Source organism: Ambystoma mexicanum, chromosome 12 (genome assembly GCF_040938575.1).
Source record: "Ambystoma mexicanum isolate Mex_15411 chromosome 12, UKY_AmexF1_1, whole genome shotgun sequence".
NCBI lineage: Eukaryota > Metazoa > Chordata > Amphibia > Caudata > Ambystomatidae > Ambystoma > Ambystoma mexicanum.
In genome coordinates, this window is record NC_090936.1 from 815,895,613 (window position 1) to 815,915,127 (window position 19,515).

The following is a 19,515-nucleotide window of genomic DNA, read 5'->3' on the forward strand; positions in this document are numbered from 1 at the left end:
ATGTTTAAGTTTCAACTGGGGTGGTTGGTGAGGAGGGGGACCGTTGAAGTCCCCACAGACGTAGTGTGCAATAATAATGGCATTAAAGTCCCCACAGAGATGGTGTCTGCAAATAGTGGTGCTGAAGTCCCTGCATGGATGATGTGCAATCCTTAAAAAGTACAATTAATATCCAAAATAGATGTTTAAGTGACTGTGTATATTTGATGTGGTATTATAAGTGTTTGATACCAAAAAGAGGTGTTTTGCGGGGATAGTGTGTGATGAATGTGCTATTGAATTCCCCACAGAGACGGCATGTGAACTGTGACATTGGAGATCCCACTGAGATGGTGTAGCCGTTGGGAGAATCATCCTTCATCACATCATAGATTGTGATGAAGGATGATAGTCCTTACAGAGGTAGTATTTGAGGATCATTTCATTGAAGTCCTAACAGAGTGTGAGACTATAGCAGCATTGAAGTCCCCATTTGGATGGTGTGTGATGAGTGTGAAAAGTTACATTACTATTCAGAAGGGTTGTTTAAGTGACCATAGATATTATGCATGATGTTAGAAATGCTTATGTCCTAACAGGGGTGGTTAATGAGGATGGAGACAGTTATGTATTTAAAGAGATATGTGTGAGGATTGTGCTGTGAATGTTGCCACACAGAGATGGCGTGTGTAATTGGAGATGCTTAAGTCCTCACAGATATTGTGTGTTATGACAGTGGTGGTATAGTTCCTAAAGCTCTGCAGTTGTGTTCCCAGTTCTGCAAAACATAAATGTGTCTCTTTCAACAATATATGCTGGATGGATAAAAATCCTTCTCTCGCTCCACCAACAGTAATGCACTACTGTAGAAAATTAAACATGAATTCTGGCACTCTCCTGTTGTAAAGCACTCTGCTGCTCTTGAGTTAGGTTTACACTATAAGCAATAAAATAAAATACAGCTGTGGTGTGCAATGATTGGGCCAATGTTGTCCCTGCAGATATGGTGTGTGGTATCTATGATGTAGAGGTAGCTATATAGCTGGAGCGATTACTGTGATATTGAAGTCTTCACGAGATGCTGAGAGGGGTGATAAAGTCTTCACAGATATGGTGTATCAAAAGGGGTGTGGTATAGTCCTCACAGAGACGTTGTGTGATGAGGGTAATGTTAATGTCTTCACCAGGGAAGATAAGAAATGGTTCCTCTCCAAAGCGACTTCTGTACTCCTAGTCCACACTCCCTTGTCCTCCATACTTTATAGCTTTCCCCCATTCGGGGCGGAATTAGAGCCCTTTGTTCTGCAAGAGTGCTTCCCCATTTATATTTGTATGGTGTACGAGCACAGCTGCTGGACGTGAGCCCACCCCACAATCTCCACTCTTTTGCACCACCCATTCATTGGCTCAGATGGCCTGGGATAGCTAATTGATGGGGGCTGGAGGAAGGGTTGTAAGGAGAAAAGGGAACTATGAGCTAGGTGTAGAGTGGTTACTATGACTAGTTACTCCTATGTCATGTACCCTTTCATCCATACTGTATGGGGGACTGTACCATTCATAAAACCTATGTGAAGAGGACGCCTGACTGTTTTAAGAGAACATATTTTTGAAAGCAGCATCATAGGTTGAGCTGGCAAACCTGCAGAAGTGACTATAAGGATTAGATGGAGTAGACCCAGGAGCTTCCTCTGGGATCATGCCCCAAGGGCCCTGTCACTGATATGAGACCACGATGGCTTAGGAGTCATTTTGTTCAGTGATTTATATGCTTTAAGACGTTACACAATCCACCCAGTAGTAGGTGCTTTTGAGGCCTTATGGTAGGAGTGGACCCATCAAAGGTGCCAAACAGAGCTCCCAATTCCTGAAAGTAAAAGTCCTTTGTCCTATCCAAATAAAATGTAAGAGCTTTTCTTGTTTAATCAAAAAACATTTGTTGAATTTTGATTGTACATATGGCAAAGATCACTTATCATTGCCTACATTCTTTTTTTTTATTAGTTTTTATTAACAGTTTCCAAACCAACATCATCAATGCAACATTTTACATCCATATAGCATTGGTAGTATATTAGATACATTGAACTTTGCAGTCTTTGCTGTATTCTTAGCATCTATCTTGCCTGGGCTGTTAGCGGAATCTGTACAGTCATAACTTTGTGCTATCAGGCTCTTCCTCTCCCATTTGTGCAATATGGGAGGGGAAGGTCTCTCCTGATTGATCCGATTTTGGAGATAGATCGTGAATATTGAACATAGTTTCCTGTGTCCAGATCTTAGGGCTGACATCTCAATATCTACCTCTTCACAGTTATTTGCATGCATCAGCTTGTTAAACCAGGCCTCTTAAGTAAGGGGCAAGGGGTGCATCCATGACAAGGCAACTTGTTTTCTAGCCAAGAGTAGCGCAATATTCACCCTTCTGCTCAGGGTTTTAACTATGGGAGTGGGGGCCTGAAAGGCATGTGACTGGGTCTGGCAGAACATCTGTTGCAGCAATAATAGACAATTTGATTGTAACCTCACACCAGAACCCACCCACTAAGGGGCAGTTCCAAGCTAAGTCCCAAAAATCTGCATCATCCATCTTGCACTTTGGGCATGCACGAGGCTGTGGATGGCCAAGCCCCTTAACTATGATAAGGGTGTAATACATCTGATGCAGGAATTTATAAAGTGGATTAATTGATGCTTAGAGTTTAGTGAGATTTGCCTTGTCTGGATGCAGGCCTCCCTCCACTCCTTGTCTTCCAACTACCGCTCCATGTTGATTTCCCATTTCCTACTGGCAGACACATACCTGTCACTTCTCTATTCAATAACTATCTTGTACATTGTGGATATCATCCGCTTGTGGTCACTCGGATCCGCAATGTACTTCATCATGGTGCTGGTTTCTGGTGACTGAGGGTATGTTGCCATTTCATCTTAATCCTTTGATATAACAGTCTGCCAGAAAATAATGTTGTATCTATCTCCTGGGCCGCCTGGGCTCTGATGAACTTCCAATTCGTATATAAATCGTGAAATGTAATAAAGCCTTGCCTGTGCCATGTTTGTAGGAATCCCTTGTCTGAGGTAAATGGTAGGTTCTTCAATCTGTCATGGCTAATGTATGCAGTGTGAGGTGGAGATTGGTTGTTTTCATTGTGCATCCAATGGCATGGAAAAACCATGGGGAACGGTGGGCACTGCTGTAGAATTACAAAATGTATAAAACTTATATTTTGTTTTTAATTCCTCTCAAAGTATTTCATGGGAGCACACCCGATGCCCTTGGCACAAGGTTGTGACTATATCTGAAAATTAGGATCGGATGGCTTCCACTCCTGGGTGTGCTCACTCAAAATTCCCCTTCCGGAGTTAACTTACATTTTAATCAAATTAAATGCCTTCCCTCAAATACTTCTGTAATTCAATCAAAGTTTCACAAGCTCTTGTAAGATTTTCAATATGGTTTTCTTTATTTTCCTGACTCTTCAGTACCCCATTTCTATTTGCCAATGCATTTCGCACTTCCGTCCATCGTCAGGGTTATAGGAACTAATACTCATAAGTGATTTCACAATTCCACACAAGTACAAAATCATATAATTGAATCCCAAACAATCATCAAAGTTATGAATCACAGCAGTAAGAAATAAATTAGTGTGTCATACCACATTCCAAAGTGTAGTTGTGGTCCGTAGGTGGATATATGCAATTGTTGATAGGAGATAAGAAAAAAGAGAAAATTAATTGTAATACATTGTCATATTATTCAATATATGTTTTGACCTATTAAAGTAGTAACTCAAATTCTCTACCTGTTGGACTTAACCAGAGTATTTCAATTTCCGGTAAAACTCTCTTGTGCAGCCTATTTGATCTGTAAGGTCAAAGCGCACTCTATTAGTAACTGATTTAACACTGCTACCCCTGCAAATCTTCATTGCTTCTCCCGTAACCGCTTACCTCCTATCTGTTCTTCTCTAGATGCCTGCGTGCTGCCAAAAGGAGCTGCCGCATGTGTTCCGTATGTTTAAGTAACACCAATTTTATGCACATGCGTATTGGACTCACACAACGTTTTTTTCCCAATTTTGCATTTATGTGTGTTAACTCATCTCCATTGTCGCGGTATTACCTTGACAATGGTGTCCACATTATATTCCAATTGAAACAAAATAGAAATGAGATTAAAATTACAGTTGCTGTGCGCGTCCTCGCTATCTGCGCATGCGCGCCTTTCCTAACGTTCCTGTCTCGTTCTCGTGCATGTGTGTGAGTTAAACAGAAGCGGCTCATCTTCACTCCTATGTTAGTATTCTATATATTGGGCATCTTATGATAAATCATCATTAATTTTCAATGCATTGCTTGTTTTTTCATGACGGTGTATTCTCTCTTTATGTCTTCACCTCCTGCATTATTCAATTTACTAATCTGTGTGTCCTCGATATCTTAGTAACCAACCAAGTTATTCATAAAAAAACATTTTCTCTATAGGCAAATGTAGGCGTCTCTCTAAACAGATGTTCAACTCTCGTGTCGTTCATCAGTGTACACCAATTCTTTTAGATTGCAGTTGTCTAACAAAGCCCACAAACAGAGAGACTAGAACGGATAAGAGTGAACCTTCCATAGTATATGTTTCATACTACTCTCTTCAGAGTAACAGCAAAAGACTGCAATCCAAAAGAATTGGTGTGCACTGACTAACGACACGCGAGTTGAACATCTGTTTAAAGAGATGCCTACATTTGCCTATAAAAGAAGTGTGAACTTGAGAGACAAATTGGTGAAAACAAGACCTGGAATAAAGCCACCTGTAGCCACAAGAACGGGAGTATACCCATGTTTGCATTGTAGTAACTGTAACTTTGTAACCAAAGGAGATACTATTGACAATCCACGGACAGGAAAAAGAATAAAACTCAAAAGCTATGCTACTTTTGATACCCCAAATATAATATATGGGATAAAATGCCCATGTGGTATCTATTACGTGGGCCAATCAAAAAGACCAGGAAGGTGCGATGGAATGAGCATAGGTCATGCATCCGAAATAAAAATGTGAACTCAGCGGTGGCAAGACCTTGGAATCTAATGAAACATGATATCAGCGAAGTGAGGATACAAGTGCTTGAAGTGATCAGACAATATAATGCACATGAGGATTTGGGAAGAAGATTAAACTAACAAGAGTCATATTGGATTGATCGACTCGACTCCCTGAGACCAGGGGGTATCAATGAAGAGATACATTTTATGTGTTTTTTGTAAACTTGTGGTGGAGGAATACATGTGGGCACACTGAGAAATACGATCACGAGACGAACAATTCTGCAGAGGGATTGGCACCGTAGTGGCCTCAGATATGTCCCGCAGGGAATTAAGTATCTGTGGGACATAAGGCAGTGACAACACTGCCCGACTATGGCACCGTAGTGTCAACCCACTGTGGAAGACGAATAAGGGACCATGGCTCATTTATATAACAACATGAACATACACAATATGGATATACATAGAGGTTGGAAAAAAATCTTGTATAGAGAAAATGGTGTTTATGAATAACTTGGTTGTTTACTAAGATATCGAGGACCCACAGATTAGTACATTGAATAATGCAGTAGGTGAAGTCAAAAAGAGAGAAAACACTGTTATGAAAAAACAAGCAACGCATTGAAAATTAATGATGATTTTTCATAAAATGCCCAATATATAGAACACTAACAAGGAGTGAAGATGAGACACTTCTCTTTAACTCACATGAATGCGCCAGAACGAGACACAAACGTTAGGAAAGGCGCGCATGCGCAGATTGCGAGGACGCTCGCAGTAACTGTAATTTTAATCTTATTTCAATTTTGTTTCAATTGGAATATAATGTGGACACCATTGTCAAGGTAATACCGTGATAATGGAGATGAGTTAACACACATAAATGCAAAAATTGGGAAAAAAAGTTGCGTGATTCCAATACGCATGGGCGTAAAATTAGTGTTACTTAAACATACGTAACACGGGCGGCAGCTCCTTTTGGCAGCATGCAGGTATCTAGAGAAGAACAGATAGGAGGTAAGCAGTTACGGGAGAAGCAATGAAGAGATGCAGGGGTAACAGTGTTAAATCAGTTACTAATAGAGTGCGCTTTGACCTTACAGATCAAATAGGCTGCACAAAGGTGTTTTACCGGAAATTGAAATGCTCTGGTTAAAGAAGTCCAACAGGTAGAGAATTTGAGTTACTACTTTAATAGCTCAAAACATAGAGTGAATAATATGACAAGGTATTAGAATGAATGTTCTCTTTTTTCTTTTCTCCTATCAACAATTGCATATATCCACCTATGGACCACAATTACACTTTGGAATGTGGTATGACACACTAATTTATTTCTAATTCATTTCTTCTCATGGAATTTATTTCTTAATACTGTGATTCATGACTTTGATGGTTATTTGGGATTCAATGATATGATTTTGTACTTGTGTGGAATTGTGAAATCAGTTATGAGTAATAGCGCCTATAGACCTGACAATGGACGGAAGTACAAAATGCAATGGCAAATAGAAATGGGGCACTGAAGAGTCAGGAAAATAAAGAAAATAAAGAAAACCATATTTAAAATCTTACATGAGCTTGTGAACCTGTGATTAAATAACAGAAGTATTGGAGTGAAGGAATTTCATTTGATTAAAATGTAAGATAACTCCGGAATTGGAATTTTGAGTGAGCGCATCCGATGGCATGCCCATATTGTTGTTTCAACTGTGTCGTTCTCCCTACCTTGTCTCCTTGGTTGGGCCCATGAAGAGGATTCGAACAAGTAGAGAAGGACAATTAGTTTCTTCAGCTACATGTTGGAAGCCTGGAGGAGTAAAACCATAAAATGGCATGTTGTGACATAGCTACCACTACATAGCTCTCTCGGTCAGGGACTTAAAATGCCCCATATTGAGTTAGTGTTAGAGTTCCATTTCAGCCTGGCGGGTTTTTCCATCAAAACCAGATGGGTTAGCGCTGACCAGTGAAGAATTTATGAGGCAGCTGTATCATAAGGTGAGCAAAAAGATATAGTAATCAGGGAAGGATGACCATTTTTATTAGTGAGATATGAAGCATCATGGATAAGGGTTTTACCCATCTCAACACTTTAGATCAGATATCAGCAAGCAGCAGTTTGTAATTGAGTTCTTAAAGCATTCTAGGGCTTCTTACAATGGTCACTCCTAGGTACTTCACGTTGTGCAGATATCCAATGGACGCAAAGGGTGCAGGGGTGACTTGGCAGAGTCGGTTAATGGGAAGAATTCTGTTTTGTCCTAGTTGGTCTGGAGACCGGAGTAGCCACCAAACTCACAGACCTCCTGTATCAGGGGGGAACATTCTCAGAGGGATTTTTAATATATAAGAGCAGGTCATCTGCATATAATGATAGGAGTATAGGTTGGCTAAAGAGTTTCAACCCACTGTGATATGGTTAGCACAGAATACTGTATTGAGGGGTTCTATGGACAAGGCAAACATTATTGGTGATAGGGGGAAATCTTGCCTCACTCCCCAGACCAGGGTTGTCCAATTCTAGGCCTTGAGTGCCAAAATCCTGATGGGTTTTCAGGATATCCCTCATTAATAGTCTTGAGAAGAAATGTACATACATTTAGAATCATTATATGCAAATTTATCTCATGAATATTAATGAAGGGCATCCCAAAAATCTAACATATTTCCGGCCAATGCTGGGAGTTGAACAACCCAAGACAAAGGGAAGGGATCAGAGACAGCCCCATTCGTGTAGACTCCTGCAGTTGCTTTCTCACACAATAGTATGACCAGGGATATAAAATAGGTACCCATCTCCGTCACCGTCGCAAATATAAAATCCCATTCCAAAGAGTCAAATGCCTTCTCAGTGTTCAGTAGTGCAGCAATCACATCCACTCTTGTGTCAATTTGCTACAGTACATTAAACATTTTGCGAATGTCAGAGGTCGTGCATCGATCAGGCACAACGCTGCTTTTATGAAAAAAGATCATTGAGGGCATCAAGGGCAAGTGCCGATTAGCCAGGACTTTTGCAAGTATTTTGCGACCTAAATTAAGCACTGAGAGGAGCTGGTACGATTTACAGCGCTGCTTATCTTTATTTGTCTTTGGGAATACTGTTATCAAAGCCTCACATGGTTGTGGTGAGTTCCCCCCTTTACAACATATCTGTGTACACCTGGATTAGTCTAGGTGCCAGTGTGTCACTGTAGACCTTGTAAAATTCAGAGGATGACCTATCCACACAATGCACCCTCGCTGCATATTTATTTTTGTTAACATCTAACAGTGAATTGTAACAGAAGACGTGTGTTTGTCCTTCCCCACTCCCCTGACATGCCTGTACATGGCTTCCCATGCCTTCCTATCTGTTCATAAAAATCGATATTGAAAACCTTAGTGTTTATCTATCTATGAGTGTAAGGTTCAACAGTATATATAAGTGTTGGCCTTTTTCCAGTTGGTTCAACCTTCTGTTTCATAATCGGTGCTGCTACTCAACCTGCTAATTCCTAGTTTGAAGCTTGTATAGTTTGAGGGCTCTCAGGCGATGTGGGCATGTGGGTATTCTGAACACGCTTTCCCAACTAACCACCACTTTGTCTTTTGTTTTCTCCCCAGGACCGTTATGAGGGAGTGGTGGCATTGGTGGGATAAGGGGAGATGAGGGAGCCCCTCCAGAAGACAAGGAAGCTGGCTTAGCAGCACTCCAGGAAAGGATGAGTAAATGATGAGTACCTAGTCGACTGTTTTTGAATTTTTGCTCTCTCTTTGTCTTTTACACACACACATACTTTCCCTCATAACCACCACTTTTGTCTTTTGTTTTCCGTTTAGGACCATTAGGAGGGAGCAGTGGCATTGGCAGAGCAAGGGGAGGTGATGGGGCCCATCTATAAAACAAAGAAGCTGGCAGAGCAGCAACCAGGAAAGCATAAGTAACTAGTGTTGACTGATTTTTTAAATGTTTTTTGACTCTCTCTACACACACACACACACACACACACGCGCTTTCCAAACTAACCACCATGTTGTCATTTGTTTTCTCCTCCGGGCCATTATGAGGGAGTAGTGACATTGGCGGGCAAGGGGAAGTTATGGGGTGCCACCAGAAGACAAGTCACACTTTCTTTGTATGTTACACATACACATGCACACACATGCACACACAGACAGACACAGACACACACACACACATACACACACAGACACACATACATTTTCCCACGTAACCATCACTTTGTCTTGTGTTTTCTCCTCAGGATCATTATGAGGGAGCGTTTTTACTGGGGGGGGCAAGGGTATTTGATGGGGCTCCCTGAGAAGACATGTTGTTGGCAGAGCAGCACTCCAGGAACAGATAAGTACCTAGTCTTGACTTTTTAAACAGATTGTTGACTCTCTTTTTGTCTTTTACACACACACACATGCTTTCCCAACTAATCACTACTTTTTCTTTTGTTTTCTACTCACAACCATTTTGAGGGAGCGTTGGCATTGGCGGGCAAGGGGAGGTGATGGGGCCCATCTAGAAGAAAAGGAAGCAGGCAGAGCAGCAACCAGGAAAGCAAAAGTAACTAGTGTTGATTGTTTTTTTTAATGCTTTTTGAATCTCTCTACACACACACACAAAAACATAGACACACACGCTTTCCAAACGAGCCACCATGTTGTCTTTTGTTTTCTCCTCCGGGCCATTATGAGGGAGTGGTGACATTGGCGGGCAAGGGGAAGTGTTGGGGTGCCGCCAGAAGACAAGGAAACTGGCAGAGCAACACCCCAGGAAAGGATAGGTACCTAGCCTTGGTTGTTTTTTGATTGTTTTGTCTCACTTTCTTTGTATTTTAAACATACACATACACACACAGACACACAGACACACACACACATACACACAGACACACACAGACACACATACATTTTCCCAAGTAACCATCACTTTGTCTTGTGATTTCTCCTCAGGACCATTATGAGGGAGCATTTTTATTGGTGGGGAAAGGGGAGTTGGTGGGGCCCCACCAGAAGACATGCTGTTGGCAGAGCAGCACTCCAGGAAAAGATAAGTACCTAGTCTTGACTTTTGAAACAGATTTTTGACTCTCTCTTTGTCTTTTACACACAGACACACACACACATGCTTTCCAAACTAATCACTACTTTTTCTTTTGTTTTCTACTCACAACCATTGCGAGGGAGCGTTGGCATTGGCGGGCAAGGGGAGGTGATGGGGCCCATCTAGAAGACAAGGAAGCTGGCAGAGCAGCAACCAGGAAAGCATAAGTAACTAGTGTTGACTGATTTTTTAAATGTTTTTTGACTCTCTCCACACACACACACACACAAACACACACACACACACACTTTCCAAACTAACCACCATGTTGTCTTTTGTTTTCTCCTCTGGGCCATTATGAGGGAGTGGTGACATTGGTGGGCAAGGGGAAGTGATGGGGTGCCACCAGAAGACAAGGAAGCTGGCAGAGCAGCCCTCCAGGAAAGAATAAGTACCTAATCTTGACAATTATTTGACTCTCTCTGTTTGACTTTTACACACACACACAAACACACACACACGTTCCCTACTGTAACGAATCAAGGAAATTCATCCCATATTCCCAAGAGGGAGACCCCATGTGATGCTAGGGAGGGGAGCCTGCTCCACAATACTCTCCCTAGAGGTAGAGGAAAGTGGGACTTCACCCTTAGAGGACAAGAACCCCTGTTCCTATAAGGAACTCTCTCACCCACTCGACGTAATGCCATATATGGGACTATCTAATACACAAAATAATTTCAAGTTCCAAGACTTGGCTCAAGAGAAAGTTAACTTTTGCCATTACCAGGAAGAAAGAGAAGTTGTCTCCTTAAATAATAATATCCAATTAACTGCAAAGAGTAGGTTGAAAAGGGAGGACATGTCGAATTAATAGGAGGGTGAGAGATAGTGAGAGACAGAGAAAGAGAGAGAGAGAGAGAGAGAGAGAGAGAGAGAGAGAGAGAGAAAGAGAGGAATGCAGACACAGGCAGGGGAGGGCCCCTGGAAACAGAACACCTCACGGAGGTAGGGCTGAAGTGAGCCACAAAGCCTGCAATGTTCAGAACTGCAATGAACAGGACAAGGACATGCTGGAAACCCGCATATGCTACAAGGGAGAAACTGAGATGCTGGACTGCAAAACTCAGTGGAGGTGTGACCACAAATTAATCATGGTGGGCAGGGTGCCAACCACCCCAGGTAAGAAGCAGCAAGCAGTCCATGTAGCCTGAGAGGGATTAAGTCACAGAGAGAGAGTTGCAAGACGTGTACACTGCTGAAATTGAGCCAACAGGCAAACGGAAGGAGAAGGTCCTAAGCATTGATTGTGCCAGAGATATTCCCCTGCAATATTGAAGGGAAAAGTGAGATTGGGAGGACCGGAAAGCCAAAAGGGACATTTTATTTAATTAGAGACCTCGTCCCAGCACAAGTGACAAAAACTTGAAAACACACATGAGGAACTTGAACTGTATTAATGTGAGGAAAAGAATCATAGAAACCCGGAAGAGGGAGAGCAATTGAATGTGTGCATCAGTAACCTGGGAAGATGGGAAAGTAACCCATTATCTAAGAAGAAAAGAGTGGAACATAATAGAGGGAGAAAACTATGAATTGAAGGCCAGAGAAGCCCTTAGGAAAAACACTAAACAAGACAGGACATACCAGGAACAGGTGACCTATATTCACCCAAAAACCCCACAGGAAAGTGCACTCTGCAAGATAACTGAAAACACTTTTACACAGATTGAATTATACTACAAAGGTCAAGGAAAGACCACACTTAAAGGGAGAGAAAATCTAACAGACCCATGAGGGACCTACATGAATTGATCCAGAGAATAACGAGAGAATATCTAAGAATTGCACAGTAACAAGAAACAATTAGTGGCAATCTGTAAGAGAATTCTCCCCATAGATTGGCACCTGGGTCTTTAACATTAAACCCCTAAAATGTTGGTCATGGACCAGTTGTGGCTTTCAAAATATTACTGAGTTGACCAATTGTAATTCACCTGTTTGGGGTCACAATATCTGCATGTTGCAGGAAACGATGTCAATTTCTCTCCTAATCCTTAACAGATATCATTTTGTATCCCAGGAAGCTGTTAAAGGCAACTCTGGGAGACCAGATTGGCTTTTGCAATTGATCTAAGCTTAACAGCATATACTTTTCTTTTTGACATAGCCACTACTGGAACTTTGACTGTGGCCCTTTTGTTCCAAGAAATTAGCTTAGAATTATTAATTATAAACCTCTACTTGAATTCTGCAAGGAGCCAGCTCTGTGATATTTTATAAGCATTGCAAAATGTGATGGAAGCCTGGTTGGGAGATGGCTGCGCAGATAATATCTTGGTTGGTGGTGATTTCAGTTCTGCTGTGCAGCTGATATACCATCTAAAACTGATTCAATGTTGAAGGTCGGAAATGCAGCTCCAAGAGTGGAAGTGTGTGGCAGTGCATGGAGCGATTTCTTTAAAACTTGGAATCTGTCTGTGCTATTTCCTCGACTGGCTGACCCAGCGTCCAAGGTTTATACTTAGAATCGAGGTTCATCTAATTCTTAAATTGACCACATCTTTGCTTCTGCATCCCTTCAACCCTATTGTTCACTTAATGATAAACTTGATGAATGTAAGTGACCACCTGCCGTTGGCATTTACATTTTCTACCAAAAACCACTGCCTGGAAATGTGTCCCTGGCTTTTGTTTTTGGAACCGTGTAACAGGGGTATTGCGGTCAGATGGAATCATACCCTATTGACCAAATACACCCAAGAAGTGAATTGAGTGTTTTCTTTGCCTGTGGAACACAGTCTTTTTTCGATTGACCATATGAATGACACTGTCAGGGAATGCTTGTAGAAGAGTAATGGCAAAGGTACCGTCTCACCTCCCAAATTAACAAATAATAAGTTCGACAACAGAGTGGCAAACGCCAAAAATATGAACAATTCTTTAATCAGAAATGTACGTGGTACCTTTTTGGATGTGAATGTTTACATCTCTGTAAAAAAATACAATTTTCCAGCATTACAGAAACTACATTAAGCGTCTAAATTACCAGTTTATCTTAAAGGACAATCAGAAAATTGTAAATGACTTAATTCATGAAAATACATCCTAATTTTGGAGACTATCTAACTCTACTGCAAACAAGGGGAATTATTGTAGATCTAAACATAATCAAAGAAGAAGCATGGGTAACTTACTACGCTAATACTAATGCTGATCCTAGAATTAATTTGAATCCATCCTACCAGATGATGTTGGATGGGCATTGATACAGAATATTTTGCATCCTTTTGATAGCATTGATCATATGAAAAGGAAGACATCTTCCAGGGCACACAATAATCTAGCTCCTATTACTATAACGCCAGACCCTGACCTTTGCTCTATCATCTTATACATTGGGCCTCTTTATGAGTGTGGTGGTCTGGAAATAAGGGTGGCGGTAAACTCTCGACACCCTTGTCGCACTAGGAGTTTGCGCAGCAGCCCGGTAGGCAGACTCATCACAGAAGCATCGGCGCCATGAGTAATGGTGCCAAAGCTTCTGTGTACCCATTCCCATGGAGTCATATGGGACTCCACAGGAATGGGGACTAACATTTTACCGGTATCTAGCCCCCAGTCTGCTGGGACTTGTAATGTCCCAGTGACACCGGGAAGCTAGGTGCCAGTAAAATGTTACGAGTCCGGCGACAACCTGCCGGAAGCACCGGCAGGGTTACCGCTGTACTCGTAATGAGGCCCATTCTCTTCCAGGAAATTCGGCACACCGACAGATTGGCACATATTTGGTGCTTATCTTACATAATTCCCATTTATAAAAAAGAGCATTAGTCAAATCCATCAAACTATAGACTGATCGCACTTCTGGATGCCACCAGCAAGATCTTTGTGCAGTGGTACTTAAAGAATATTAAATATGGGTACCTAAGTTAAACACCATGAAACTTTTCCAAGTTGGTTTTAGGAAACAGGTTGGTACTACCTTTACTGGCGCATGTTCTCACTTCAGTTTTCACACAGCACTATTAGGACTGTCTATATGGCATCCATGGGCATGTCCTGCACATTTCATAGAGTCTTCAATAAAAGGCTTTGGTCCAAACTGCTAGACAGGGGCATGCTCTCTCCCTTTACTGCTTTTCAACATTTATATCTTGGACAGTGATTCCTTGTGGGCCTTTACAAATTCTTATCCGATAAGGTTAGCATCTCTGAAATTGAACTGGTTGTATTTCAATGAAACTTAACTGCTTTTTTCACTATGCATTTTGTATGTTATTTATATTGTGATGTTCTTATTGTCATCGTAAAAAAGGTTTGAATTATTAAACCAGTTCACTAAGAAAAGAAGACAAGTGCAAAACACAGCCATCAGGAGAAGGGAGTCATTCTGAGAATAGCCAGGCAGGTTTGCTAATTGTTTTCATATTATAACAACTCCAGCAGGAGAAACCTTAAAAAAGTTTATTTACAACCTTACAAAATCCCTGAAGCATTGAAGAAAATAAATGAAAAGGAGATAGAGGAGATGCTCAAGGTGTCTGAGTGTCCTTGGTCCTCCCATTTTGCATTTGTCACAAAACAAGATGAATCTTGGTGTTTTTGCATAGACTTCAGAATGCTACATTTTATCTTGTTATATTATATCTACCCTATTCCAGGAATTGATGATCTAATTGTAAAGTTGGTCTCGGCCAAGTATATATCAACCCTAGATGTAACCAAGGGTTACCGGCAGGTCCCTTTGAATCTAGCCAACTTGAAAAACAAAAACTGCCTATTCAACACCACAAGTCCTGTTCCTATTCAAGGTCTTTCCTTTTGGTCTTTGTGGGGCCTGATATACTTACTTTTCAGCACCTAATGGACAAACTGTTAAATCCCTACTCAGTCGTCTGTGGAGCATACTTGGATGATATTGGGTTTCATAGTGATAGTTGGCATGAACACGGTCACCATCTGTATGAAATCACTCCGGCCCTGAGAAAAGCTGGGCTACAAGCCAACCCACGAAAATATCCCATTACACAATCTGCAGGGAAGTACCTCTGATTTTTCGTAGGGAGCAGCATGATCCAACCACAAACAGAAAAAGTGAAGGCAGTCCAACTTACTCCCACCCCCCAAACCAAGAGAAACCTTCTTGCCTTCATGGGGTAACTGGATATTATTAGAAGTTCATACCTAATTACTACACTTTCCTGACAATCAAGAAGGGGAAGGGTATGTAACCATTCAAGTGAATTAATTATTTCTCCTCAACGGGGTACCCCACTTTGAGGGTAGAGAGGTGAAGCTGCTCCCCAGCACCCTCCTTAGAGATGGAGGCAAGTGAGACCTCACTGGGGTAGACTCCCCCTTATGGGGCAAGGACTCCATTCCTGTGAGGAACTCCCTAACCCACTCATGTGATTGCAAATATGGGACTATCTAATACAAAACATAATTGCAAGTTCCAAGACTTGGCTGAAAAGTTGTCTATTTAAATAAAAATCTCCAATTAACTGTGATGAGTCAATTGATGAGGGAGGAAACTAAAAAAAAAACGGGAGAGAGAGAGATGGAGAGAGAGAGAACGAGCGAGATAGAGAGAGAAATGCAAATGCAGGCAGGGGATGCCCCCTGGTAGCAAAACACCTTAAGTAGGCACGGCTGAAGCAAGCCGCAAAACCCACATGGTTCTGAACTCCTCTGCACAGGAATAGGAGGCACTGGAAACCCGGTGTATGACAAAATCAAGAAACCAAGATGGCTAGAGTCCAAAACTCAGAGGTGGCATGACCACAAAGCAATGATAATGGGCAGGCTGCCCATCCAACGACTCTGAGACCACCCCTGGGAAACTGCAGCAGTCTGTGTACCCATAGCAGTATTGAGACACAGAGAGAGAGAGTCGTAAGAAGTGGGTGCCACAGAATGCGAACCAACAGCGAAGGGGAATAAAGGATAAGATCCCAAGCATCTACGATCCTGGAGACTCCCCCCTACAATATTGAATGTAACGGCGAGAACGGAAAGACCGTGAATCTAAAAGGAACTCATTATATAATCAGAGAGACTCGTCCCGTTACAAGACTTAAAAACAAACTTGATGAATTATAACTGTATAAATGTGACCAAGAGAATCATACAATCCCGTAAGAGGGAGAGCAATAGAATGCATGTATCACTACCCTAGGATGAGGGGAAAGTAACACGTTATCCAAGGAGCAAAGCCAGAATATAATAGAGAGAGAAAACTATGAACTAAAGACCAGAGAATCCTTTAGGATAAACAATATACAAGACAGGCCATACCAGGAAAAGGTGACCTATAATTACCCATAAAGCAAAAACTGCACAGGAAAAGCACACTCTACAGGATAACTCAGAACCCTTTTACAAATATTGAAGGATTCAACTATGGTCAAGGAAAGCCCACACTAAAGGGGAGAAAAAAGCTAACAGGCCCATGAGTGAACTACATGCATATTAGCAAGAACTCTAAAGAAAACAAGTGCAAAACACAACCATCAGGAGTAGGGAGTCATGTTCCTGACCGTAGTTGTTAAAAATAGTGGTAGGGTCAGTTAGGATTCATGTTGGATGGCAGACATATTCCTTTAGATATTCAATGATGACTAACAAGCACTTTAGTCAGTAGAATAGGTAGGCAATACCCCATAGCAATAGCGAAAGATTGAACTTATTGTTATACTTTAATACACACATCTTGGAAAATGTCCTCTTAGTCTTCTGGAATGCTGCAATACTCAACACCACTTTTTCAGTTGTTTTCTCCTCAGGACCATTATGTAAATCTGAATGCCATATATTATGTTGCCTGTGGTAACACCTGTAATTGTACATACCTTGTGTTTTCAGCGCCCATACGCTCACGGATTAGGTGCGCTCTACAAATGCTGAATAAATAATAATAAATAAATAAATAAATTGTCAGTGAATGAATGTACCATTTCATATCTCTTGAAGCCAATTATCTAGATGACTAGATCTAGATGATTGAAAGATTGAGCATGCTTTTTAGCTTTCAGCCTCTGCTGAGAGGTAAGCTACCATGCTGATTTTCCCCCTATGCAGAAAATGAGAGTTTAAGCTAGTTCATTAGTATATACTTATGATACTTTCCATTTTTAAATTTCCAACCATAGGTCTGAACGACTAGAGTAACAAAGAAGCTGAAGCAAATACCAGTCCCGAGAGAGTTCATCTTGAGGATTTTACTGGCATTTTCAGGCAGGTGAATGGGAATTGAATTCTATATGAGATGATAGGGCGGGGAAGCTGCCCTATCGTTAAGGTGAGTCGGAGACACATAGGAACTCCTCAAAATGTTGTCTGTGTTACAAAATTTCCCTCAAGGGAGGGAAGGGGACCATTCTGGGGATCCCTGGAGCTGCTGATGTGCTTGGTAACCGGATACCCACATGGTAAACAGATGCCCAAGGCCTGGGACATCACCTCCAACCGTCCTGGAGTTCTGGCTGGCCTGTGGTACAGCTTTTCCCCCACCAGGGAGCCCTGGCAGTGTGCCAATACCTCCCCGAAGGGAGAAGCTGTAACCCATCCCAGCCAGAACTCTGGGACGGTTGGAGGGGATGTCCCTGGCCTTGGGCATCCATTTCCCATGTGGGTGTACCATCCACAAGCACAATGCCAGCTCCAGGGAGGCCCGGCAGGGTCCCCTTCCCTCCCTCAAGTGAAATTCTGTAACTCAGCCCAGCCAGCGCTCCAGGATCGCTGGGTATGATATCTCTGGCCTTGGGCGGCTGTAACCCATGCGGTTTGACCATCCCAATCCCAGCAGTGGTTCCAGGGAGCCCAGACAGGGTCCCTGTCCTTTCCCAGAGGGGAATTCTGTAACGCAGCTGAGCCAGAGCTCCAGGAAAGTTGGGGGTAATGTCCTTGGCCTTGGGCACCCGTCTCCCATGAGGGTGTTTGCCCGGGGCTTGTGGGTTATGCATTCTGTGGTGATTCACACAAGTCAGACATCTTTGGATTCCCACGTGTGTCTTCCTTTTGGAAATGCATGGGGTTAGCTGGTTTCCTTGGTGGATGCAACACCCCAGGCCCAAATCTGTAGGTTGGCTACCCAAACCCTTTGGGGATAGCAGTAGTTTAGCCTTTTCCCTTTGCGCCCAGGTAGGTGCAACCAACCATGTGAGGTACCGTTTTCCTCAGGACACCTGTGGGGATGTGCAAAGGTCAGACATTTGGTGTTACTGTAGGTGGGCAGAGGCACAATGTCGGAAAATTAGTTTTTTCACCACATTTTGGAATTTGTCGGGATTGTAGGTAATAAATTCTGGGGCGATTCTTGCAAGTCACACCTCTGTGGATTCCCAGAGGTGTCTTCTTTGTGGAAATGCATGGGGTTCCCTGTTTTCTTCGGTGGCAGCGACACCCCAGGCCGAAATCTGTAGGTTGGCTCCCCAAACCCTTTGGGATTAGCAGTGGTTTAGCCTTTTCCCTTTGCGCCCAGGTAGGTGCACCTACACATGTATGGTACTGTTTTTGTCAGGACACCTGTGGGAATGCAGGAAAGTAGGACATGTGGTGTTGGCGGTGTGTTTCAGTGGGTGGGCAGAGTGAAATGTTCACAAATTGAGATTTTATTTTTGCAAAATTTCTGACTTTGCCAGGAGTTGTGGGTAATAAATTCTGGGGCAATTTTGCAAGTCACACCTCTGTGGATTCCCATGGGTGTGCTCTTTTCGGAAATGCATGGGGTTCCCTGTTTCCCTTGGTGGATGCAACACCCCAGGCGCAAGTCTGTAGGTTGCCCACAAGAGCGAAATTCCTCAAAATCTGTTCTCCCGAAAGACTTGGGGTTACCAGTGGTTTAGCCTTTTCCCTTTGCGCCCAGGTAGGTGCACCCACCCTTGTGAGGTTCTGTTTTCGTCAGGACACATTTGGGAATGCGGGAAGGTAGAACATGTGGTGTTGGCAGCGTATTTTCGGTGTGTGGGCAGAGTGAAATGTCCGAAAATAGAGATTATTTCGCCAAATTACTGACTTTGCCGGGGGTTGTGGGTAATAAATTCTGGGGCGATTTGCGCAAGTCTCACCTCTGTGGATTCCCACTGGTGTCCTCTTTTTGGAAATGCATGGAGTTCCCTGTTGTCCTTGGTGGCTTCGTGATCCTAGGCCCAAATGTGTAGGTTGTGTTAGGGAGAATTCTCAAAATGTGCTAATTTCCCTTACCTTTTGAGACCCCCAGCAACTTTGCTGGATTTCTAGTATTTTATTTTTTTACCTGGGAAGAGTGTGAGCCTTTTTTCCCACTCTTCCATGTATTTTTATGTGTGTTTTACTTGTGTATTCTTTGGTTATGGAGTTTTAAAACAACTCCATAGGCATCAACTTTTTCTGTGTGTCACACAGCACCTTCAGTGCAGTGGCACAGGGATGTCTTCCAGACTTCCCAAGGTTTAAATACCTTC